At 35.4% G+C, this 25855-nt stretch overlaps 1 protein-coding gene across 6 annotated transcripts in view; it reads right to left on the bottom strand.

The window, feature by feature from the left end:
* OTUD7A (OTU deubiquitinase 7A) overlaps positions 1-25855 on the bottom strand; it is a 117777-nt gene that overhangs the window by 55931 nt on the left and 35991 nt on the right. For 5 of the 6 annotated variants that reach the window (XM_051628342.1, XM_051628340.1, XM_051628343.1 and 2 more), the window contains 3 exons: positions 20974-21046; positions 20263-20367; positions 3597-3732 (listed from right to left, as the gene is read on the bottom strand). The gene's annotated coding sequence lies outside the window, so the exon portion shown is untranslated. The remainder of the gene's footprint in view (positions 1-3596; positions 3733-20262; positions 20368-20973; positions 21047-25855) is intronic. The other variant, XM_051628341.1, reaches the window with a different exon arrangement.

Below are 25855 nucleotides of genomic sequence, written 5' to 3'. Positions count from 1 at the left end.
ACGTCAGCTTTAAGGAAACTAGTAGTTCATGCAGGCACCCAGCTTTTCAGATTGCCTCACAGGAACACCATGTATATGGGAGTGTAGTATCTTCTGGGTTTCAGCTGCTGCTCCAGAAGTGTGTCTGCATCATATTTTCTTGTCTGATGTGGCTATCCCACCAGAAATTCAAGTTTGACTATAAATCACTGGACACAAGGCAGCCTTTCCACACAATGCATAAAGCTGTTAAAGTCAAAACACCCTCAGAATAGATCTCAGATCATAGCACACATAATAACTGAAGCTGAGAAGATACTTATGCTCAAACTTCTGTAACACAGAATTTTAATGGCCAAGTATTTTACACTTGGCCTCACTCAAGTATTCTACTTTGTCTTGTTGTTTGGGTTTTTTTATGAATGGGATACAGTCAAATTAGAGATTACTTTGCCAACAACATATCCATTTTGTTTTAAAGACTTCTATCTTCAAATAGCTTCCAGTTTTAGCTGCCAAGAATATAAAGATGAAAGCCAGTTTTTAACCTCACAGCCAAAAGAGCATCTCCAATACAACTACACGTATATTATGCACTTCTACCAGAGATGAAGAGGACATAAATTTTGCAATCTGTTTAGTACGACTAAGCCCACCCTCCTCATAGAACTCAGATGAAAGAAATAAAATAATATTCAGGAAACATATCTGCACAAACTGTGCCATTTACACTATTATACACTTCACCAAAACGCTCCTTATAGCCTCTATATTGAGCTGGGAAGACCAACTACAAAGCCATACAAGCAGTTTTAATCTGTCACCATTAAAATTAGCTGCACTTGACTGAGTTCTACACCAGAATGGCAGATCACTCCATTAAGAGCCACTGCGTAGTTATATTATCGAAGGGACATGTGGTCACAATTTCTCTGCAATAATAATCACTCTGTTCTGCAATATCTGTAAAAAAATGTTTTCAAAAGTGGCTGGATGAATAAGATCTTGGCAGCAGATGTAGTTACAGTAATGAATTAAAAGGCATTAGTTGAAGCTGCCAAAGTTATGATAACTACCTAAAAAAGGAAATATGTACTAGACCTGATGGCAAAAGTGGGGTATTTATATGTTAATTCTAAAATTAACATATAAAGAAGAGCAAGGAGGAAGAAAAACAAAAGCTCCAATCAGGCATTATTGCTAAGGTTTTGTCTACATAATGGAACTCAGGAAAATTAACACAAATCAATTTAAATGTATTTGTCCATGTCCATTAAACTCCTTTGGAAACTCTTTCATCTGGGAATAAAATGTGGCCTTAATTTGGTTTGGCTCAAAGTGAATTAAACTAAATTCACTGGAGGCCACTTTAATTATGAATGGGAGAGTGCACACAGACTTGGTGGGATCTAGGCTGCCCTCTTTAAATTCCTACATTTAGTTGGCTTGCACCAACTTTCCTAAGTATCTTGTGTAGATAAAGCCCTGAACAGATACATGAGAGACAGAGGTGAAAAAAATAGAGAAAGAGGGAAGCTATGCTGATCAATCCTCAGTCAACACACTAAACCTCTATGGGAACCAGCAGAGAACAGCTATTAACCAAGAGAAGAGAACTGTTCAACTATTTTAAGTTCAATTCTAGGAATAATACTGCCAAAGTTCTGACACCAACTGGGAAGTATTTTAAAAGCACACTTACGTTTCAATTTTCAGAAATGCTGTTAATTTAAAAGGTCTACTATTTGCTGATTTATTTGATTTATTTGAAGCTAGAACTATTGATAAAAGACACCATTAAACCATATTTTGGGATGATTTATTTAAGAATTAGAGTCTAAATAACCTATGACTGAAGGCTAAGATAAAAGAAAGTAAAAATGAAAAGTTGAGAATACCAGTCTGCTATTAAGAAAGATGGCACAATCCCATTGAAGGAATATTTTATGGAAAGCTATAGGGGCTCAATACCTTAAAATACCCAAGCCCCCATAAAATGTTCTGATGATCTTGAAGGTCTTTTCCAATCTTTGTGGTTCTGTGACTCTGCTAACACTACAGTCACTGGTAACAGGAATGTCCTTTACTTGCACTCCACCACTGATGGCAGCCTAGCAAAAAGCACAGCACCAGTCCCATGTCAGATGCAGGAGGATTAATTCCTCTCCTCAGATGTTCTGCTGGAACATTTTTACAACTCTGTTTTCATGGAGATTCAGAGGGCTTTCTATTGTTCCTGATCAAGAATGTTTACACTCCCAGAGGGAAAGTATGTCCCAGCTACATGAGAAGCCCACAAAAATAGGGGTCCAAAACTGAGAGGAGGTAGAGCCTTTCCAGGTAAGGATTCTCTACATCCCTTAGTATTTTTTCAGGATTAAAGAAAAAGAAGAAAAAAAAAGAAAAGAAAAGAAAAAAAAAAAAGCAAGCATTGCTATATTGTTTCTTTTTTCATTGAGGACAACAGAAAAGGAGAATGAACGTAAGACAATTGCAATGTTTCCCAGATTTCATTCACAAAGGTCCTAATTGTTTTCTGACAGAAAGCAGTAGTGCAAGAGATAAATGTAACATCACTGATAAAATTGGAATTGCCCTAAAACAAAGAGTCCCATATTAAATCAAATTCAAGTATCAATTATTCTTTTATCTGGGACAGTGATAAAGAAGTAGGCAGTATTATACTGTATTGGAAATATAACAAGTAGTGTTTCAGATATTAATCTAAGGTCTCTTATTAAATGTACAGTTTCATTAAGTACTGTCCATTTCCTCCACTAGAATGTATTGCTACAGAGGCAGTATGAACAAGCTAGATTTTTTCCTCGTTGAGAATTTTTTCCTTATTTTCCTCATCTATAAGCTTTTCCTGATGCTGAAAGAAGATATTGTTTCCAAATATTGAACGTGTTCCTTCAAATGCCATCCTTCCAAATAAAGAAGGTATGCTGGCCAAAACTCTAATCTGAACGCAGTTTTTTGTCATAAAAACATATCTCTCCTACTCTGTATGCATAAAATTTACTTTGGTATGTAAAAAGCAAGATGTCTGAATAACCATTATTAGATACAAAAATATAGTTTCATGATTTTTTTTCAAATTTGTGTAGCCTGGAAAACGAAACACCTGGAACTGTGAAATGCACACAGCTCAGCAACCAACACAACGCAGACCAGCTTAACCACTTGCTGCTTCTTATATTTGGAGTTTTTAGCTCCCTACTTCTACACTGCGAATTCTAAAATTAATTGCCATAGCAACAGGCACCTCAGTCTTAATTTCCAATGCAGATAATCTTTTTGATCATGTTATTCACGCATAACCCCACAGCTCCTGATCTGCAAGGTAACACAAGCAGCTTTATGAGGGTGTGGAGGGAGGAACAGAACACTCAGGTGTGACACATGGGCACACAGGGGTCAGGAAACAGCCCAACCTCAACCTCTGCTCTACAGCTAGTTATTTCCTCCTACACTTTAATTTAAAAGCAAACAGCTGCTGTTGAAAAGTCAGACTGCTAAGATTAGTTATCCTGTTACAGCTGCTTATTCTTGAACTGTAAATAGATACACAGCTGATTAAAGCTACCTTTAAGCAAGTTTTTAATTTGACTTACTTACAACAGACTTTAAATAGGAGTTCCTTGAGGCATGTGTCAGATGGGCGTTATGCTGCTGGTTTTTGGCGAGGAAAATAATGCATTTTGCCACAGTAGAAGGTATGAATAAGCAAAATTTTGTCCCCTGAGAAATCTGAAATAAAAAAGAAGCAGTATATTAATCATTGTACTTATTCCATGCTATTTGAATAATAATGATAACAGGCAAAAATCAGCATTACCTTTGACCTTAGGAGCCTTAATGGCTGTACTACTCTCGACGTAAATAAATTAATTTTTTTTATAATTGGCATCAAGATGATTACTTGAGTACAACCCAGACAATTAAGAAAAAAAAAAGAAAAATAATTCTGAATGTACCAAAAATATCCTTATGGCTATCCTACATGAAAATGCTAATTAACACCTACTAATTCCTCCAAAAGTTCTCTTTCTTAAGATTGATCAAATATACCTTTCTAAGTTTTCTTTGCACAACCTATCAAAACCCAAGACAATGAGCTACTGAAGAGATATCCAGGACAGCCATTTTCTTTCATGGGTAAAAAAGGACAAACGTGAAGCAAGAAGGAACAGAATCTCATGGGATTTATTTATTTTCCAAAGCAACAGCACTTCCCTTTACATATAATCTACTCCTGTCTCTTAAATATAAATCCTACTGCTTGCAAATACACAATCCAATTACTCTAAGCTTCACCTTATTATTTAAAAGGCATTTACAATCACTTCTACTGTTTCTGTTTTTTTAACTATTCACAGAACTCATATACTTGTAACTAAACCCAATCAGGATATCTGCTCAAATAATTTCATCCTAGAGAACATCCCTTCTGATAATGCTTTTAAAACGGATACAAAATAAGGCCCATCTTGTTTATGAATTTGTGAGAATTATTCTATGAAAACAGAACATTATTTCTCATCATTTCTAGAAAACATGTGGAAATAACCAAATCTCAATAGATAACACTCCTTATGCAAAAAATCCCTGTTAGGTGTATATCAATTCAACTGTAATGTGAAATGTTTGTGAGTTCATACATTTTACTTAATAAGATTCCTCGCTTTCATGCAAGAATCATACATGTGACCGAAGAATTCTCTTGAATTCTTTGTTGGAAGTTATTTATGAATGTACCACATTGCAGGTAACCTCACGGAAAAGCAGATTATTTTAAAGTTCAGAATAGCATAAAAAGATAATTTCATACATTGCAAAGAAAATATAAGCAGCAGCTAAACGCATTTGCCTATGACCCTCATCTTTATCACCCTCAGAGATCTTAAAAAAATAACTGTAAAACCCTCATCAACTTACAGAAGTAACTTTTAATTGCTCTAACACTTTCAAGGATACTTCAACTGCAAGGGATAGAAATAAACACTGACTGTGAATATGCCTCAGCGTTTTCACATACACCACATTAAAAAACTGAAATATCTACATAATGAAACACCTACTAGCTATGGAGAAATAACTAAAAACTCTTCAAAAATCAAATTATTTTTCTAAGGAGATGTGACTTTTATCACTGCCCTGGAAATAATCAGCATATATTCAGTTTTTCTGCTACCTAAACAATTGAAACATTTTTATAGTTTTGTTCAAGGCATCAGCTGAACCCTTTCCATCCAACACATAACCTCCTACTTGAGTTTTAAAAGTATTCAATACACATGCTTGCAGTATTTTCTTCTTTTTTTAGCAAATCACAATGTACCATTTAAAGTACACTAAAAGTTGTACCATTTAGTTTGCTGTGGTCTAAAAGATTACTACGGATACTATGATTGTTAGGGCTCAGCCTTTTTTAAGCACTTCTCACACACAATGCAGCTTCAAGAATTTATTTAGTTTTCTGGGGTTTTTTTTTAGTTCACTGAACACTAACTTGACAGTACAGTGTGCGAAACCTCAAGCTTATAGATGACTTGCAGTGAGATTTATAGTAGCTATTGCTACTGCAATATGTTGTCTTCAATCTGCAAATGATGTCTTCAGTCATTCTGTGAAATGCAAGCTCTTCCTTACAAATGGCCATTCATCTGACTAGTGTATGAGAGACTATAATCACAATCTGTGTAGCATTTGAACATGAAGGCTAATTTCAGATCTTAGAGGATTTTGTTATTAGGAGCAGTCCTTTCAATGAGCCTTCTCCCTTCTCTTTACCCACTGAGTACAGAGCAAGCATAGGCTAAGGTCAGCTCCTCTGAAAACCCAATTTAAGATAAACCTTAAATACTGGTTACTCTGTCTGCTGTACTCCCCTGTATTGTGAGCCAACACACATTGAAGAATGCTCAAACAGGTCTTTTGAAGCTAAAGAGTCTTACCAAAATCAGCTGAGGCCAGATGACAGAGAATTCTTCTTTAAGAATGAGTCCTCACAGTAACTTCATCAGTTTTTCCCTACTTTTGTCTGACATTTCAAAGTGATCATGGACAAGGAGGTGAAAAAGCTTCCTTCACTCAGTTTTCCAAAGTACTTCAATTCTCTTCCGAGATTCCCATGCAGTCCTTGTCCTAAACTCAAAAGAGATCCCATTTTCCAATACTACTTCTGACATAGCCTGAAATACTGCCTATAGTCTCCTCAGCAGCTCAAGACCAGCTGCACAGTGCTGAAAAGCCTGTTCTCCGTATGTTCTGTTGAACCTGGACCACTGTCTCCCCACAAAGTCTCAAGTGTGTGCTCACTTCCATTTTTTTTGTTTCATGCATGCATTGTGAAATAGTTTTAGGACAAGACAAAAGGATTATCTTTTATAACATCAGCTTTGTGCTTAGCTTCTGATAAGACTAGCCTCCTTCAGTGTAAGTTCTACATTTAGAACAAGGCCTTACCTACAGTTACATTGCTTGATGGTTCTTCGCAAAAATTTCATTTAGCTCAAGAAACATATTAAGTAAAAAATGTCTCTAATAATAAGGAAGCAGTAACATTTAACAAGTGATAACTAAAGCACCTGAAAGAAGAGGTTTTTGTGTTAAAGATGGCCACTATCAGTATGTAGGTACTCTTGAAGAGAAATTACAATCCTCAAAGAAATCATTATTCTAGTTATGGAAAGTGGCTCTGCCACATCTTGCAGATATCTGTGTTGAAAACTGTAGGGAAGGGTACAGGATATGACATACAGAATCTGTAGCTCATCTACACAAGATCTATTACTGGCTAATGTTTCATGTTCTTGTAGACATTGTTCACAGTGTAGACACTGCTATTCCCAGAGTAAAGCAGCACTTTGATGATCTAACTTTATTACCAGTTCTTGAGCACAGTCTCAAGATTTTATTTTTGTACTGAACCTTCATCACTTGAAATCTCTGTCTAACAACTGCATGAGGAACATCTACTGCTTAATTAATTTCCTAAGTCTCTACAGTCTGTCATAAGTTACTGACGTAGGAAAAGATTCCTCCTCTAGCTAGAAAAATTCTTACTTACCCTGACTAGTGGTTCTTCCATGTAAGAAACTGAACACTTTTCTCACCTCCTAAGCTTACACTAGCTGAACTCAGAGAATGTGTGCAGTGGATTGAGCAGACAGGGATATGAAGGCAGAAGCTTAAAGGACAGAAGAAGAGTTAGCATTATGAGCTTTGTATAAACAGTCTTACTGATACAGTTCTCCAAGCATTCTTTATCTTCTTGTACACAGAGATTAGAGAAAGGCTAAAATGCTTACTTCTACGTCAAGCTCACAGTCAACACGTTAAGAGTTCAGTACAGTCTTTTAAAATGGAGTCTTCAGCATACTCATGCCTTGTGGTAGACAATTCAGTTGCTATTTTAAACACAAGGCTTGACTGTCTTGTTACTCTTCACTTTACATTGTTCATCACATTAAGGCAAAACACATAATGGTGATTTTTCCATCTTCCCTTAGAAATACTGATCCCACCAATTAGTTCATCCCACAGCTCCAGTGACAGACTGATGGGAAAGTTCCCTCTCTTACAAATATACTAAAAATAACAGAATTGAACTTCTGAGATTCAGATTACATACAAAAAGCAAGTCCTTGTAAGTCCTTAGATGAATATAATGTAGAAAGTATAGCAAGTTCCTAGCTTGCCAGGCATCCATATAATGTTCTGAAATTCAACAATAAGCATATCAGCTTAGTGTACACAGCAGCTAAATAAGGTGCAGCAGGAAAGAGCTCCCACAGCCACAGTATGTAGCAAAACAGAACTGGTACTTTTCTCCAACCCTGTGACTCCCATCCTCATTTCTGAGAAACATGGAGCTCCTCAGTTACTGCATTTAGTACGGAAAACAAAACTAAGAAGAATAAAAGGCTTAATTATTTTTCCTACTAAAACTATGCTTTAACGTAATCTCCAAGATTTTTGGAGCAACCAGAGATACAAAGGAGAAAATAAAGATACGAGACATGGAATCCAGAATGATAATTTCACATCATTTTGAAGATGCATAATTTAAGAACTGTGTATTTTACTTAAACTACTTAAGTAACTGACAGTCTGTGAAGAAACCATTAGGAAAACTGAAAACCAGGTATCAGAAGATCTAGAGGAAAAGCCCTCATGTGACTGCTACAGGACAACGTATCACAGCTGCAGTATCAAAGGCCACTAAACAACTGGGTAGCTATCCTGGCCACTGGGCAGTCACAGCTTCTCACATAGGTGGTCAGAGCCTGAATCTTGAGCTCCTCCTCAGCTCAGGCTGTTGAACTGCAGGGAAATCATGCAGTGAAGGTCATGCATCACTTTTTTTACTGAGAAAGAACTGAAACATGACTACAAGAAATTATAACGGATGCTAATCCATCTGAAGTACTCTGAAGACACTCATTCCTACAGTCACTATAGCAGGATTAAAGCACAATTTTAACAAATCATGTTCAATTGCTAGAAACTTTTCTTGTGCTAAAAATCTGGAAGTTAGTATCAAGATTAGGGAGAAACACCATGGTGGTTTTTTTTTCAATTATGGGTTATTTCTAAAACTTTCTGCCAGGGTGGGGCTGGACAAGAAGGTGTAGGTGGGGTATTTTCAATGCCAACTCAACAGATCACTTCTCATGGTGGAAAGAGAAAAATGTGGCAAGCTTTGTACAACTATCTGAACAGAAAAGTACCAACTCTGATTGAAATGCTGAATAAACTGCTGAGACATCCAACTGCCATCGAATAGACCTCTCTTTTGAGTCCTAGGAAAAGAAATAATAGATACCTGTACCAAGTGAAAACCAATGTCAAAGTAACAACTCACCGTAGGCCAGATACCTCAAGCTTTGCCTACAGGGAAGATTTCTATTTAAATATGTAATTTTTTTTAAGAGGAGTGGCAATTGCTCTGTGACCAGCAATCCCACGCAGCTACAGTTGCACTGGTTAAAAAATGGGCCTGATAGTATAAACTAATTTGTTTAGAGGACAAACTAACAAAAATCAAATTAGAGTTGACAATGTGATATTCCATGACATACAAAAGGCTATAGTACCTCTTTTCAGTACCTACAGAAGATAGATTTGTAATGCCACCTCTGACAGAAAACTTTTGGCCTCTGAGGGTGTCAGTAGTATTAGTCCAGTTCATATGAGAAGCATATATGCTCCTGTGTAGTATCAGTATATAAATTATTAGGGATACAAGACATGCTAAATATATTCCTCAAAACTTGTCAGAGACCTCTCATGCTCCAATTAGAGATATCCTGGGGGAAAACAGGAACAAGTGAAAACAATTTTCTTCAGTGAAATAACAAAACAGTGAGCTTGGTCATCTGTGCTTTTGTCCTGGCTTACTAAAGATTTGGTTTGTTTTTGTCAAGAGACAACCCAAAACACGTAGATCTTCTTTAAAAAATACAGGCAAAATTTTTATAATTCCCTGCAGTTTTCTTGGAATCTTATTTCTTTTATGTGTTGCAGACCCTTTTCAGACTTACACTTATACATAGTAGCAAACTATAAATTTCACTTCATTTTCAAGCAAAATGTCTAGTGACATGTCTAGTGTAATAAAAACTAATAATCTCTTTTAATTTGTAATAATTCCTATAACTCCGGCAATATTAAAAAAAATATTAAGCAGAAAATACTCAGGCTCAACAAGAACCGGAAACTGATAAATCAAGGAAAGTGTTATACAGAAACATACGGAACAATTGTACACAAAAAAAGCGTTATCAGCTAAGATAAAAGTTTGATGTCAAAATAGTGCAGCCTGATTTTTGAGAGCTTTTGAACACCTCTGACCAACTTCAACAGGATTAATGGATGTTCAACACCTCTAAGAAGTAAACCAGTTCTAATTGCCACTGTCATCATTAACTATTATTACATTCTATGAAAAGCAGGACATAGTTGGAGTTAAGTATCAGTATGAAACAGAAAATTTAGAAAGCCAGAAAAAAAAAATAAATGGAAACTGCTATTGATTGCAAAAGCAGCCAGGGGTGGGGGAATAAAACCCTCAATCACACTGAATATTAATGTGTACAGGCAACAGCTAAAGAAAATAACAGAAGTGCCAGTTTTTTTTAACTTACGTACCAAATTCACATATGAAAACAGCACCTGTAAACTAAATGAAGAACAATCTCTTCTGAAACAAACTGCTTACCAGAGACTACTGGAGAGAAAAAAAAAAGGGGTAAATGCAAAAGAATTTGTATTGTCCTTGAGCCTTAATCAAATGTGATAGCAACATCACTCTAGGAAATTAGAACATGTTTTATAGAGCTCGCTGCAAGCTTCAACATATAAATACCTTTCAGTTCAATCTTCTGGAGAAGGAATAATTTTTATATATTTTTAAAGAGCTCAAACACATGAATTTTAAATATACCTGTAATTTTGTCCGTATTTTAGTATAAAAAAAAGCCCTGGAAAATAGACTCATAAAACAAACATTCCTTTAAGCTACCCAAAATTACATTCTCTTTCCTACATTTCATTTTTTTGGCTTTATTTTAAAAGACACATCGATCAAACAACTCTGCTTTGCTGCTGAACTGAAGCTAAATGCACAACAAAGCTGATTGGGAGTCATTGCTGATTATTTTTAGAAACAAAAGTCTCATCACTTTGGACGATACACACTGCCAATTTATTAGAAATTTTTCCAAATGGCATAGCAGAAATTTGCTCTTCCTGACCAGCAGGTCTGCTTATTAGCCAGAAAATCAAGGAAGAAAGAATGAATCCTGTTACTCTTGCTTCATAATAAAAAAAGGTGGAGCACAATTATTTCAATGATGATCTGTAATTTCAGTTAGGTGTTAACATGAAATACAAATGGCTGGGGGGAAGTGGAAGGAAAGAGAAAACCTAGTATTTGGTGGGGGAATTGGTCCCAGAAAAACAGATCAGTAGCTTTTGATAAGACCGATGTTCAACAATCAGGCAAGACTATAGAACACATAAAAGGAAAAAAAGATTTGGCTTGAAACCATGTTCTTCCATCAGCTGCAAAAAGCAACAGAACGAGCTGATCAAAACACGGCTTAGGGAGTGACCAACCACACCACAAGAAGCAGAGAACCAGGGTTACGCTCAATTCCCTGTTTAAGTTTTGCAGAAACCTATTTGAAAAATCATGATATTATTGTTCATGTCAGTCACTTGCCACTAAATCAGTGTACCTGCCAGTCAATGGACACGTGCAGTATTTGCTCAACTGAGTCAGCTTTTCTCTTATTTACATGTTTTGGAAAAACCTCTTGCTTTTCAGTTTGCTGAACCAGTCAATTAACCAGCAAGATTCTTCCTTTCAGACACAATTAACTGATTGCTCTGCTCTGCAGTCACTAGAAAGCAAATCATCTATAGGGAGTTCATAACACTTTAAAACGTAAAAACGTACAAGCTGAATTTTACCTAGTTGATAATAATTTGTTTTTTTAAAGCACTATCATCAATGTGGTAGTATCAGGAAAAGGAGGTCACTACCATCAACCAGTCAAACATTTAAACTTGAATCTGACCTAAGCTTATGCCACCAGTACTTGTGTTTTAATTAATATAGAAATGGATCTGGTTATGTGCAACATCAATATATGCAACTCAAACTACACAGCAGCTACTATTTACTCAGGTATAACATCGATGATTTCTAGGTTGATAATCTCTCACAGAGATCAGAAGTGTATTTAACAAATTGTCTTCTTCCATCATAGTATCAAGCAATTCAGCAGATACTTTCAGAATCAATGAAAAAAAAAATTTCTTTGTATATATTAAAATCTCTGTTAACAACAATCACTGAAAAGACTGCAAACCTTTCTTCATTTCTGCATACCAGGAAAGGTTACCCCTTTGTAAAATATATCTCACAATAAAAAATTATCCAATTACTTATGCAACATTTCAACCAAGATGTTTTAATAAAACATCCTTTTAATCCCTGCCTGTTTAGTAAGTGAAATAAGACATTTCTTAATTTATTACACCATCAACATACAATTCATTTTTAAGATTCAGCAACAAGAAATAACTGAAGAACACAAACGAAGCAGCCAAACCTCATAGCCTCCAGTGAAACAATATCTGGAACATAACAACATACAGCACACATTTTGCAAAGGATGCTGACTCAGTTCCAAGTTTAGCAAAACCTCACAAGGAAATAAGTCTTTAACTTAACCACAGTGTCTGCTTGACTCTTTTCAGTCTTGAAATATACTGCTTGTCAAATGCCATTTCACCTTCTAAAAGTGCTAGGCCTCAGTAAAGAATTAACTGCTTCATGAAGTTTTTTAGAATCTCACTAGTCTAGTTTACACTGAAACTTACTTTAGTTATTCAAAAGGATTTCATTCTGCCTGGATAAAAAATTTCCAAAGATTTTTAACATCCACATAAAACAAGCTGTGCCAGCTTTTCATGCTTGAAATATATGGAGGTAGTTGAAGAAGAAACATGGAGATTATTTACTTGGAAGTGAGACACCCCCTGTCTTCTTTATCAACAGATCAAGTGGCTCCATCTTCTTCTGGCTATACAAACAAGATCAACTTCTCCACGCATCTCCAACTCCTCTGTCCTTACACACATTAATAAAACTGGGGTATCAGGTAAGACTACTTTTTCTCTGATTCTACTCAAATTCTTTGTCTTTGTATGAAAGGTAATTCAAAACTATACTATTTACTTATAAGCACACGAATCTCAGTGAACATAGGTTGGGCTATAGTTTCCTTGTGCAATGCTAAACATTTATTAGAGAGCCTATATGAAGCATCTAGAACAGATGACATTTACTTTTAACTGTCCTGATTTAAAAGATATATTATACATTAGAAACTGATCTAAAATAGTAACACTTCAAGACAAGTAACATTTTAGTCATGTAAACACTGTCTACCAGCCTACTCTGTAGACACTACACTAATATGTACATATTATTAACAGTAAAAACAATCTAATAGAAATTCTCATGGACTTCATGCTAAATAAATATGAAAGCAGTGTTTAAGTACTTTAAAAGTCTTTATACTGCATTAAATATTTAAACCGTATACTTCTATTGCTCTATCTTGTTTCCTGTTACACTGTATTAAGGCCTTCTTAGATTAAGATTATTTCTTTAGAGTTACAAGACTTTTGTTCTACAGTGAACCAGTCAGTAGTTTTTTTCTCAAAAGTACATGCTGATAGTATTTTTTTAAGTAAATATTTAATTATTTTCATGCAAGTCTAGAACTACCTACCTTAGAAAAACACCACTTCAGTGCAAAAAAGTTATCACGACAAACAAAAGCTTCCTGGAATTCCATGAGAACCTACCTTGGGCAGAACTGACTATAACATGAATTTTTGTTTGGATACACTGGCCTGAAAAGCTGTGTGAAGTTACTGCCTTACAGACATGGCTTCTTTCAGTGGTGAAAAACATTATTTATACAGCTTGTACAAAGAGGATGAATCCCCATTTCTCACTATGGAATAGAGCTCAGATATGTTTTACTCTTTTTCTGGTAATTAATAAAAGTATTTTGGTTTCATGAGGACTAAGCAAATTAGTCTAGCTGACATTCGTAAAATAAGTAATGAAACCTGTAAAGGCATATACCAGAGGTAAAGAGCACAAACTAGAACATTTGTTTTCTACATTTTAAAAAAGCAAAGCTCTGTGTACACTCATTGACAATATGTACCTCATATAATAAATATATTATTGTTATTATGTAACAAAATTTTCTCATAATAGATAGTTATTAAAATAACCAACCCAACTAGCATTTAAATCTCAAAATGATGGAGCATTGCCTGTAATTAAAAACACACTTCTCCTTCCACCCACATTACACAGAGGAGCCCAAGTATCCTAATACAGCAGTTAGTCTTTATTAAACTGTATCTTAATGAGGATTCCTATGACAAATTCAGTATTGAAATCCAAATAGACTACAATCAAAGGGTAAATAGCCTTAAATTAACCTAAAATTAACAGTAACTGCCAAATGATGAATACAAGAATAAGCTGCCTGTAGTGACAGGTAACATGTCCTAGTTATTCACAAAGCCAAATGCCACTGCTCTATAATAAGCCAACACACTTCCACAAAAACACCAGCACAGCAAAAGCCAAGATGACAGTTAAACATAATGGAAGAACATTTCTGTCTTATCACTCTGACTACAAGTCACGTTAACTGCATCAGAAAATAAAAAGTGAGGATTTTCTTTTGATAACCACCTCCTCATTACTGGAAAGATCTGGGATATTGCTTGCATCCCAAAGAAGGCAGTTTCCTAAAAACTGGTAAGTGGTAGTTTGTTATCCTTTCATCCATCAGCAGCCCTGCACAAGATGTCTGATAGAGATGTGTAAAACAAACTAGAAGTTATCAGAATTCTGTGGAGAGGTTGAGCCCAGAGTAAAGTAACAGCACCTGTGATTTAGCCATCTATGCCAGGGTTTTCTTTTCCAAGTTCTGCACAAGGGAATATGCAGAGAAGTAAGTTCTGTAAAGATGGTAAAAGACAAACAAGAAGGACCTATTTTTGCAAAAAAAAAAATACTTAACACTTAGAAATAAATTTTGTCAACAAAATATTTTTAGATTGGAAATGTAAAGTGGAATAACAGATAATTTCATTTCCTCCTTTCTCTTCAGATCCGCAGGTTCTCCAGTCTACTCTAATTTCCTACTTGAAAATTCCTTGAAAAACAAAATCTAACAACAGTATACAACAGAATTAGATACTTCAGATGCATAGATCAGTAATCAGAGAGATTTGATTTAGACACATGACAGCTAATAACACCTACAGTGCTAATCAGTATCACCTGAATCCACAGCTGAAGAAAGTAAACTACATGAGCCATATACAGTGGTATGACTCCAGAGAACCACCTGTAGAATTTTTTCACCTAAGTTACGCACTTGCCTTATGTATTCACTGTTTATCTCTACTTGACCACTATTTTGATCACTAGCAAGAGACTAGAATTGGCTGGAGTCACTGCCCCAAATAAAATAATCACTTTTGAAAGATTAAAGAAGCCCTTAGTGTGGATTGCATTTGCCCCAGCAGAAGAGAGTAATGCAATCTGTTCAGTGCTGGTGACCCAGCAAGGACAAATACAATTACTCTGACATCCAGGTAGAAAGACAGGGACTTGAGAATGCTGAGTGCACTATTCAAACTCAAAAGGATTTTTGAAATGACAATGGTTGCAGAGGAGGAGACAAAAACCCCAGGATCTGGACAAAATTCAGGCTTGAAAGTAGTACAGAAAAATTTGTGTATTCTAACTTTGGTTCTTTGCTTGACTCCATCTAAACACAATCCAGTCTGTTTACATATATTTGGTATGAAGGTTTGCTTGTAAGGGAACATTTTTGTCAACTCTTTTCCCAGACAGCATGAAAATCTTATTACTTAGAACCTCTGTGGACAGAAAGAACACGCTTTCAGCATAGAACTATCACCCAGGTCTATACTTATCTTCTCAATCCAACCCCTGAAAGTACTGAAGAAAATAATTTCCTCTTGAAACTGTATCAGATAATAATAGGATAATTACAACTCAACCAGGAAATAAAACAGAAGAACTGATAAAAATAATTTCAAGTCCCCAGATCAACACTGTATGTTCAACAAACTTCACAACAGTCAGATGTAGAACCCCATCTCTTTCTGAATTACTGTATATTGACTTCATAAAACATTGTGGAAGAAAAACCAGACTATACTCCAAAGGACGATGCTGACAGCAGAATGCACAGTCTGTTCAGCTGTTATAATTAGGACGGAAAAAGGAAAGCAGTACTGGTCAAAGAGACCTTTTTCATCTTTGAGAGGCATTTCACAGTTGAGATCACTTCAAGCATTTGCATTGGTGGTTGTTCTTGGATAAACAGGTTAGCTCACAAGGACACCCTTTATATGCACATACTGTTGCTAGTACCTAGCACTCTCTCATTTCAGAACTCTCTCTATATAAAACAATGTTCTTTTGTGCCATTGCTCTTCTGACATCACAACAGAGCCTCCCAACCTTTTGTTAAGCACAAATGCATTTATCATTGCTTTGCAATGTGAATACATCAATGGACAACAAAAGCACCTTCAAGGAGACAAAAAGAAAACACGTATTTCCAGTACTCTGCTCTATGAAAGAGAAGTATACTTGCAGTGGTGTAAGTAGTTTGTTATTTAATTAAATATTTTCCTTTACCTCAGAAGAATCACTGAACTAATTTCATAATTGATATTATATAAATATTTCAAAATAATGAAATACTGAAGAATTCCCATCCTTTGTCCAAAAATGTTTAATAAAATTAAAATGTTGATCCAAATTCATGCTGTTCCTCTGCAATGTTTGATGACAGTTACAGTGACTAAACTGTAAACAAATGAAGAAATACCATGTTGTATTTAATAACTTCACCCATATTTTACTGAGTTCTTTAAGAGATTCCCTTGAAACTGCAATAGCATAAACTGATAAATACATTAGAAAAGACCTGTGCAGGCTTTATTTTTGAACATCTGGAATTGAGAGTCTGACTTTTATTTTTTTAATCCTAACAAAATCCTTGTTTTACACTATTTTTTCCTGATTTTTCCTAAGCTCTGCACTACTGCAAGTTAGTGACATTTTCCCAGTACTCTTATTTTCAAAATCTATTTTAAAGGTTTATCAGTATAATGTTTATGAAAGCTCAGAACTCTGCTACTAACTATTGTTCTGTTTACACTGTAATGTCTGTTTAACACTGTACAGTCTGTTTAAGACTGTAATGCCAGTAGCAGAACAAGGGTATGGCTCAGCATTTCAAAGCACAATCTCTAACTTAAACAGAAAAAATTAGTAGAAAAATACACCATTTCAAAACTGGCACCTGCAAGAAGACAGTCAAATTTGTCACCCAGTAGTTTGCCCTAAATGCTCCGATCAATTATAACTACCATCTTTACTACACAAATTTCTTATACTTGGAACAGACCAGGAAATATCAAAAAGTATTAAAAATAATTATTTTGAGACAAAAGAAGATTGAATTAAAGTTGACTAACTTAGAGGTTTCTTCTGTTTGAATTTCACTTTTTTCCCCTCCGATTCCTTTTGACTTGAAATACTATGAACCTGCCATTATGTTCACTAAGTTTTGCAAGAAGAGCTGCCTTGGTATTTTTGATCTCTGCCTCCCCCATTCATCCATTCCTCACGGTCCATTTATCTCCTGTTACATGCTCACATAATCCTGAATAATAATAATAAAGAAAACAAGCATAGAAATAATCCAATAGAAAGATTTCTTTTTTTGTATCACTACAAGTGACTAGGTCCATATCTCTTTATTAGTCAATAATGAAAAGGTCCTTCTGTAAAGCAAATCAAAAAAGACATGCCATGAATTTAAGTATGAGAAACACTGCTGAGTTCCCTGACATTTAGAGAGCTGAAGTTTCAATGCTGACTGATACAGAATAAACAGATATTAAAAACTCCCAATAATGTACAGCGTGAATCAAGACACCTAATATAATTGTAAGCTCATCTACTTTGAAACTAAGAGTCCTAATAAGAAAGAGCTTTAGGTTCTGATCTTCCAAATCCTACTCCTGACACTGGAGTGAGCTGAAAACCTCCCCTCCTCATACTTGCACTTTCTATTAACAATCTGTATCTAACAACACAACGTATTGATCAAAAAATCTGCAACTCCTGGGGGAGGCTCTGCAGACTGGCCTGATGACCAGCTGGCCAGAGATACCAGGGTAACAGGAACTATTCCTCTGAGTGACTTCTTAACACTTGCCTTCTACAATGCTAGATTTTAACAAAAATTGAACTACACACCTTTTTGTAGATTTGGCTCTCCCCTTCTGCTCAACAAGATGCTTCCTTTTTTTCTGAACAGCATGTAATTCCCATAATATTCCCAGCAGCTTTCTAGATACTCATCACAACTAACCAGTTTATGAGTAGAACATTTAGATATGTTTAAAATTATTTCTCCATCTTAAACTCCAGGCCCAACTTAAACTGGTTCTAAATCACCTCATGTATTTCACAACTTTCATCTGATTTAGGTGCTTACACTAGAGCAGGAAGCATGCTTGAGTCCACTTAATATTAAATAAGCTTTCCCCACTGCTCCAGCTCAAGGAATACATAGTTAAAAATATAGTCAAATCATTTATATGAACACCTTTTGTGAAGCTGATACACCTTGCAAATACTGAATAGGTTTGGTTTTGCAATGGACCCAATACAATTAGTAGGTCGTAAGTAGTGAATCACCTTAGAAGACAAGACTACTACAGAGAAAGCTGTGTTTCATGAAAGCTGGTCATGATAAAACTATCAAACTTCACACTGATAAAAGTTAAGAAGAATTTCCCTTACAGTTACAGGAATCATTCCTTGAATTTACAACAACAATAAAAGAAGATACTCTGTTGGTTTTGTTTAAATTAATTCTGAAAAACCCCAAACTGTCATATTTATAAATGCACAAGTGCTCAGGCCTGTCTCTGTGTGCAATGTGTGGGAAACGTCTGCCCAGAAGCTTGACCTGGTGTGTCCCTACAAGGCACTGAGAAGATACGTGTGCAAACTAAGGTAACACAGAAGTGGGAGTCTAGGAAAACCTGAAAAAACTAAGGCAAAAAAGAAGGGAAGCCATGAGAGAGAATTATTGTCCTGAGAAGTGGGAATGAAAGCAGTGAACCTATAGCAAACTAAAGGCTTCATTAGTTTCCACTGATGTTGAACAAATTCTTTACAATGAATTTCAAACCCAAAGTTAAGCTTCAAATTTAGAAACAAATTAAATTGATTACACGAAGACAACAAGGCAGATACATGTCTACGCTACAGTGCTATGGAGTGTTCCAAGTTGTGTTTGCACTCCTTCACCATCAGTTAACAGGAAACAAACATTTACAGTAAGAGAAAATGTATCTCTACTAGTTATTTTGTTATCCTGACATCCTTAAGCATTGAACGTTCACTTTATGATCACAAAACTATCAGGATTCATAGCAGTGAAAAAGAAAAAGACCCAGGCTCCGACATCTGGGTGGGGGCAGCAGGGGAATCTCACAACAGCATTACTGCTGCTCTGTATGAAAAATGTTATAGAATACTTTATGCATGTCAAATACAACAACACACATCACACACACACAGAAAGTTAGAGCTTCCAAATTCACAGCTATGCACTGAAGGCCTTTCTATTTATATGAGGCTATTGTAGCATATTGTTCATTCTAGCAAAAAAAAACAATTAGATTTAAAATTTGAACACTGCATGGCCTCCAGGCCACAGTTCCCCCAATGGCATGTGCAGCCAAAAGTGCTAGAAGAGAATTCTGACTATAATTCCCTGCAGGTCAAATTTAGAAAATGCAAAACTACAGAATGTTCATTGAGTTCTCTTGTGTGTAAGCTTTGTAACAGAGTCTTTAACTGTATCCTCAATCTGGTATTTTCATTCAAGATCCCTGCTTTTAAACATTTTGCAGAACTGACTGAGTTCACTTAATCAGCAGTTTTTTTGAACGTTCAGTTGAACATGACAACACAAATGTGGCCCCAGGAATTTGACTTACTGTAACCTTTTGAACCTCTTGAATGGAGGTTCAGGATTTTTTTTTCTTTCCTTCTGTGCTCATCTGTTCAGTACGTACATGAAACTTTAATGAGCTTAGTCAAAAATGTGCCTGTAAGGTATGCAATTAATATACAGTTTTGGAAATGGAGCCAAGAAAGACAGATGGGTTTAAAAAGCATTATTATTTCCTAGTCCCTGCACTTTATTACAATTTTAGAGGGCATTACCAACTCAAAATTAAAAATCTAGTTCCCATGTACTTTCTTTTCAGCATAATGTTTGAGACAGACCCTGTGGTGTCAAATCAAGAATATAGACCACATTTTCTCATATTTTCTTGTGTACACAGTAGAAAGCAATTGTTTTCAGCTTCATTTAGTTTGCTGCTTTAATTTATTGAAGGTCCCCTCAAGCAGTTCTGTGAACCTAATATGGCAGAGAAGGAAAAAGCAGTAGAGAAGAATGTCTCAATCAAACACTGCTGCCAATTACATGTAATTCCAGAGAAGAAATATTTGTGTGAAAATTTTTGTTTAAGCAATGTACTTAGTATCACTGAGAAATTCCATAGCAGAAGCAGGGACAAAATCCAACTCACTACGGTAGGCTCTACTTGCAAAAATCTTCCTTCTCTTCAGCATGCCCTATCTCATGTTGGTGAAGCAAATGAGGCAGGCATCCACAATAGTAAACCACTTTCTCCCTAGAAAAAGGACAGAGAAGCCAGTAAGTAAATGGCAATTTGCAACAGCTGATAATCACCTAAACACCACTTACATAGCCAATGTGCTGTTCAGTTCACTGTCCTTACCAGGGTTACCAGTATAAGGATCTCCCATTTAAGTCTCACAATGGGTCATACTATGTTATTACAGAATGAACTGCTCAGAAAAACAAAAGCAAAGAACTAAGCCCAAAACTGAGCTTCTGCAGGGACAGATCAACTGCTGCAGCAGTCGGATGTGGCAACGATATGGACGGTTTTAGGAACTTATTTAGCATCCAAGCTTTAAGAAGCACAGCTGAAGATCCATTGAGTGAGTAACACTGCATCATCCATCAGGCTAGATGTTGCTACAGGCAATAGGCATGCTGTTAGCTTGTTAATATTTTTAGTTGGTTTCGTTGTTTGGTTGCACTTCATTGTTGTCAACCAGAAAGCAAATTACATTTTTGTTTTCTCTGCAAGGCCCTTATGCTCAGCATTTCAAAGCAACTAAACGACAGACACTAATCTTGGGGGTGGAGGGGATGTTTATAGCTAGTTACAGCACTGAGGTAGGTAGGCTCCTGTTTCTAATATGCTTACCTATTTAGGAAGGCAGGAGGCAACTGTCCAGCTGAGTTGACTGCTGATTCTGAAGCTCTGCAGTATCATGTGCCTGTGAGAATGGAGAGAAGACCAGAACACATTTTACTCCAAAAGAAACACTGTTAAGTACTGCATCCATTTATCATTCCCACTACACACACTGACCCTGGAATCTTACTCTGTAGCAGTATTATGGAGAAAAAATTTCCTCCTTTCTTCCAGCCTTGACCCTTCCCAAGATTGTTATAAGCATGTCACTATCTCATGTTGAGATCACAACGGCTTTTCCATCAAGAACTTCAGCCAGAGCCGAATCCAATTCTGACTAAACACAATAAACATGGATTATCAAACAGAAAGCTGATTTTATTAAAAAAATGTTCATATGATTAAAAAAACAACAACAAAAACCTAAACACAAACAAACCCAACAACAACAAAGCATTGTGTATTGCTCTAAAAGAATCCTCAGTATTGACTATGAATTGTGAACTTTAATGGTTTAATGACCTATATGATTTTGCTTTCTGACTGGACATATGAGCCTGTTGTAGTTTGTCTAGCTTTTTATCTAGTTTACCTGTCAAGAGAGCAAAATGAGCACAACTATTCTTTTAAAGCCTGTTTAGTGATACTCTGCCCAAATATCAACCTTTCTGACCCTGACTGAAGTCTGCTTCTCTGTTCATCTAAATACCATTAATCAAGACCTGAAAATATTGTATCTTGTAAAGTTTTTATGGCTACTATTCTTACACTTGTTTACTCCCAATTTTTTTCGTTTTTTTCTCCTATTTACAGCATATAATGCTTTCTTCTCTATATACAACTTGCTTTTTCTTAACAAATTTATACGTATGTATTTATATTTACCTGTATATTAATGTAAGCAAATCAACATATTTGTTAAATATTATTTTAATAAAAAGACAGATAATCTCTTTTCTATTTTCCATTTCCACTCTCTCAGCTATATTTTTCCTAGTATATGCTCTCTCACAAATTTATTTCAATATAACAACCTTCAATGGCCATTTTTAAAGCCGTTAAGACACTGCTTGTTTTTCAGGTTCAGTGGAACTTTCACCTGGTTAACTCATGTCAGCCACCTAAAACACTGTCTAAGCTCACTTTTCTGTGCAATTGCACTGAAACCGGAAAACAACTATGATAGGCTGACCTGAAAGAACTAATATCCTCCATATTCTTCACCAGATTATTTGGCAGGGGTGGTGGTCACAAAAATAACATTTTAAGGTGTGAAAACTGATGAGGCAACTTGATGCAGTCAGGCACTTACGTGCCTGATTTTATAAATGGCTACTTAAGTCCAGAAGCAAAGCTGTACTTGGTATTTTTGACCAAAGGTTCACACCTTTGGTTCCCAACATTTTAAGAAACAATCCATAATGCCAAATTAAGATAGGTTTTTAAGAGATTGTCCAGATACTTTTTTCACTCTTGCCAAGGTCTTAATTTCAGACTTCTAGATTAAAACATTACCCAAACTTCACTTCAATTTCCCTGTAGTTTTTACATTGCTATGTGCAGATTGTACAAGCACACATCATTATGCTAGAATTCTTGTAGCTGAAAGAATGGTGCTCAAGATCTTTGGGTTTGTCTGACTCCTCTCCACCACCACCACTTCATTCACAACGTACATTGCAGTCGCACACACAAATCATTGAGAAACAGTGGTGCATCAGTAATGATGTTGGTGGAAACAAAAAGAGAACCCAAGCTTGTTGTGCTGTTCTGATGCCCTCACATTCTGCTGAACCACTTAATACTCAAACTCAATCGACACTTCCAGAAAACAGCACACATGGAAGAAGAGTATCCCTGTCCATCAAACTCACCTCAGTTTCTCTGAAGTGCCATTAAAAACATCTATTTCCATTGCAAATGTACAAAATTGGTCAAAACATAGCTCTGTCAAGATAGCAAAAATGTGAAGTAAAAAAGAAAGGTATCTCCTGGTTACTTAGCCTCCTGCTAAAACCATCCATGGACATTGGCATGTAGCCATTGGATAATAAAAAAGAGGCTAGGAGAATGAGAGCAAGTATATTGGTCTTATCTTAATTGGGTGAAACATACAACAGCACAAGCAATGGAATAGGAGATATAAAACTTGTCTTTCAATGCAGAGGCCACAATAAAAGCCACAGGTATCTATGATAGTGCACTACACATTTAAATGAAATTGTAATTGCCAATCCAAGCAAATTTGACCTCAGTATTCAATTCCATATTCAGCTATTTGATGAGTCTGTCCAAATGATTAATACAAAATGAAAGAAAACCAAATGGCACTAGATTCAAACTGAAACAATCACAAGAAAGTTTTATATAAAAAAGCCAAAGATTTCCAGCAAGTTCCTATAAGGGTAATTAATTCTTCAATCTGTGACTTATTTACTGCATAACCCAAATGTGACAATTTCTCACTAAAGATTCATGACGTGTTTTGGTGTAGTTAAAACCTTGGCATGGTTTCACTCTATTAATTTTTGTGTTTTCTCACATCTGATTATGTGATACACATGATCAATATATTGATTATAGTGCTGTTTAAGCTCAATTTTGTAAATCTCTCTCTGAAAATAAAATACAGACACTTGTAGTAATGCAGACAATGGTTACATGTGTTTTTTCATTAGCCCAAAGCAACATACATACTGAAGGCTTCCAAGTTCAAAATACAAACATGCATCCCTGTGATACAGTTTTATCCTGATCAGTTCCATCATGAAAGGCTGCAATGAGACAGTACAGGCATACTGCAAGTGCCCCTGTTTGTGGCTTATAGCAGACCTCAGGTTTTGTCATTATTAGGTACTACAGTAGTTTTTGCAAAAGCTATTGTATTTGAACACTGACAGAAACAGTATCACCAGGATCTTGAAAAGTTTTCTGTACGTTCCCTTTATCTCTCACTAGTGTGTGTCACTTTGAGGCAGCAGTCTTTTTGTCCAAAGCTCTAATTTAACCCATGATAAACCTCTTGGTTAAGTTTATTGCTGCTGACTTTTGTAGTAACAGCATGAAGTAATGGAAAACATAATGATTGTTTGACTGGTCAAAAGCTAAAGACACCTCTTTACAATGGAAAATTATCTTTTTAATTAAAGAACTTATATACAACACATACTTCTTTATCATACAAAGCAAAGACACTTTCCCAGGCCCATGGTAGAAAGCTACCAAAACTAAACTCTCAAGGTAATAAATTATCTACATTCATCTTCTGAAATAAAATAGCTAAAACCTGAATTCAAACTATGGATGTTTCCCAACATCTCCACAAACACAAGACAGCACATTTCTTAGCAATCTCAAATAAAAATCTGTGGAAATAGCACCAATTCTACCTGTCCTAGAAAACTGGTGCAACAAAGATGGATCCTTTTTTTTCAACAGTCAAGGAACATTTTGGCAAGAATAAGAAAGACTAAATTATTTTACTGTCTATAGCTATAAATCATTAAACTAATCCATCTCTTCCGTGCTGTCAGAAATGCAGCCAGCTACTCTCATCAAGTCTCTGTAGACAGGACTCAGAAATACAAGATTATAAAACTAGGTTTTATTTCCCCAATACTGTGAACACCCTACACTTTATTGTACATATTTATTTTTTTAAATGCCATCAAATACATAGCTCTTTTTTTTCCTAGCCATTGAAGGCTCAAAATTCTCAAATAGATGGATTCTAAAGGGTTGGTTTTTCCAAGTTAAAAAATTCTACAGACCTAAATTGAACTCCAGTAGATCTAGACTAAATAACTATCAATACATTTGCATTAAAGCTTCTTAAGAAATAGGAATCAGAACTCAAAGAGTACAAAAACACCTCGTAAAAAAGGGTTACATTTTATACTTAAAATGCCTTGCCTGATAAACTCCTATCACTTCTGTTAAACTTCTTAAAGAAAATGCTTTTGGTTTTTGTTTGATTTCACCTATTAGCTCAATAAAAGGTCACTCCATAGCCTTGTTTTCATTAAAGGAATAAGTTTCAGGGAATAACAATGATGTCGCATTTCCAAACACAAAGAACCTGAGACATGCAATTAAAATCTTCATTATTTTTCCCATCGTAAACCACTTATTAAGTGCTTTCTGAAAAATGTTTTTTTACCCTTAAACAATTAAAAAAATGAAAAAAAAACTGGATGAAATGATGAGCTAAAGATTATCTGTAAACTAAAATATTAATCTTGTAAAAAATATTTAGTATGGTGTGTCCTGGCTTTTTGTTAGCATGTGAATTCACTTTTTTTTTTTTTTTTTACAAACTCTCAAGAATTTTACTGTGTCCTAAATCACAAACATAACGTTCCAATTCTAAGTTTTTTTTTCCTCTCACACATCACCATCAGTATTAACATAAAATATTAAATTACAATTTTCTTTGTGAATAATACAAACTCAGCAAGTGCATCAACATAGGTATTAAAATAATTATAATTTGGTTTAGAATATGAAAAGGATACTTTTAAAATCACATTTTCATTTATTTTATCTTTATAAGAGTCTAAATTAATACAAATCTACTTCGATGATTAGTTTTCTTAACATCGTTAGATTGTTCACATGAAAGCAAACACCTAATCAACACCATGACACTGAGCATTTGAAATATTTTGGAACACATAGGAAGAAATCTTAAATTCAATAAGGTCACAAAAAACTTTCCATGAACTTCATCTACGAACATCTCAGGAGAAGATCAATCAACACAATTCACCTTTAAACAATGCTAAGAGCAACTGACTTGTAACTGTGGATTCTCATTTCTCGTGGTTTGAAAACTTTCATATTACTATGTGTTTCAGTCTAAAATAAATATATAAAACATATTTTATATGTG

Source organism: Apus apus, chromosome 10 (assembly GCF_020740795.1).
Source record: "Apus apus isolate bApuApu2 chromosome 10, bApuApu2.pri.cur, whole genome shotgun sequence".
Taxonomy (NCBI): Eukaryota; Metazoa; Chordata; class Aves; order Apodiformes; family Apodidae; genus Apus; species Apus apus.
The sequence above is the reverse complement of the archived record's forward strand: the minus strand, read 5'-3'. Positions and strand labels throughout refer to the sequence as shown.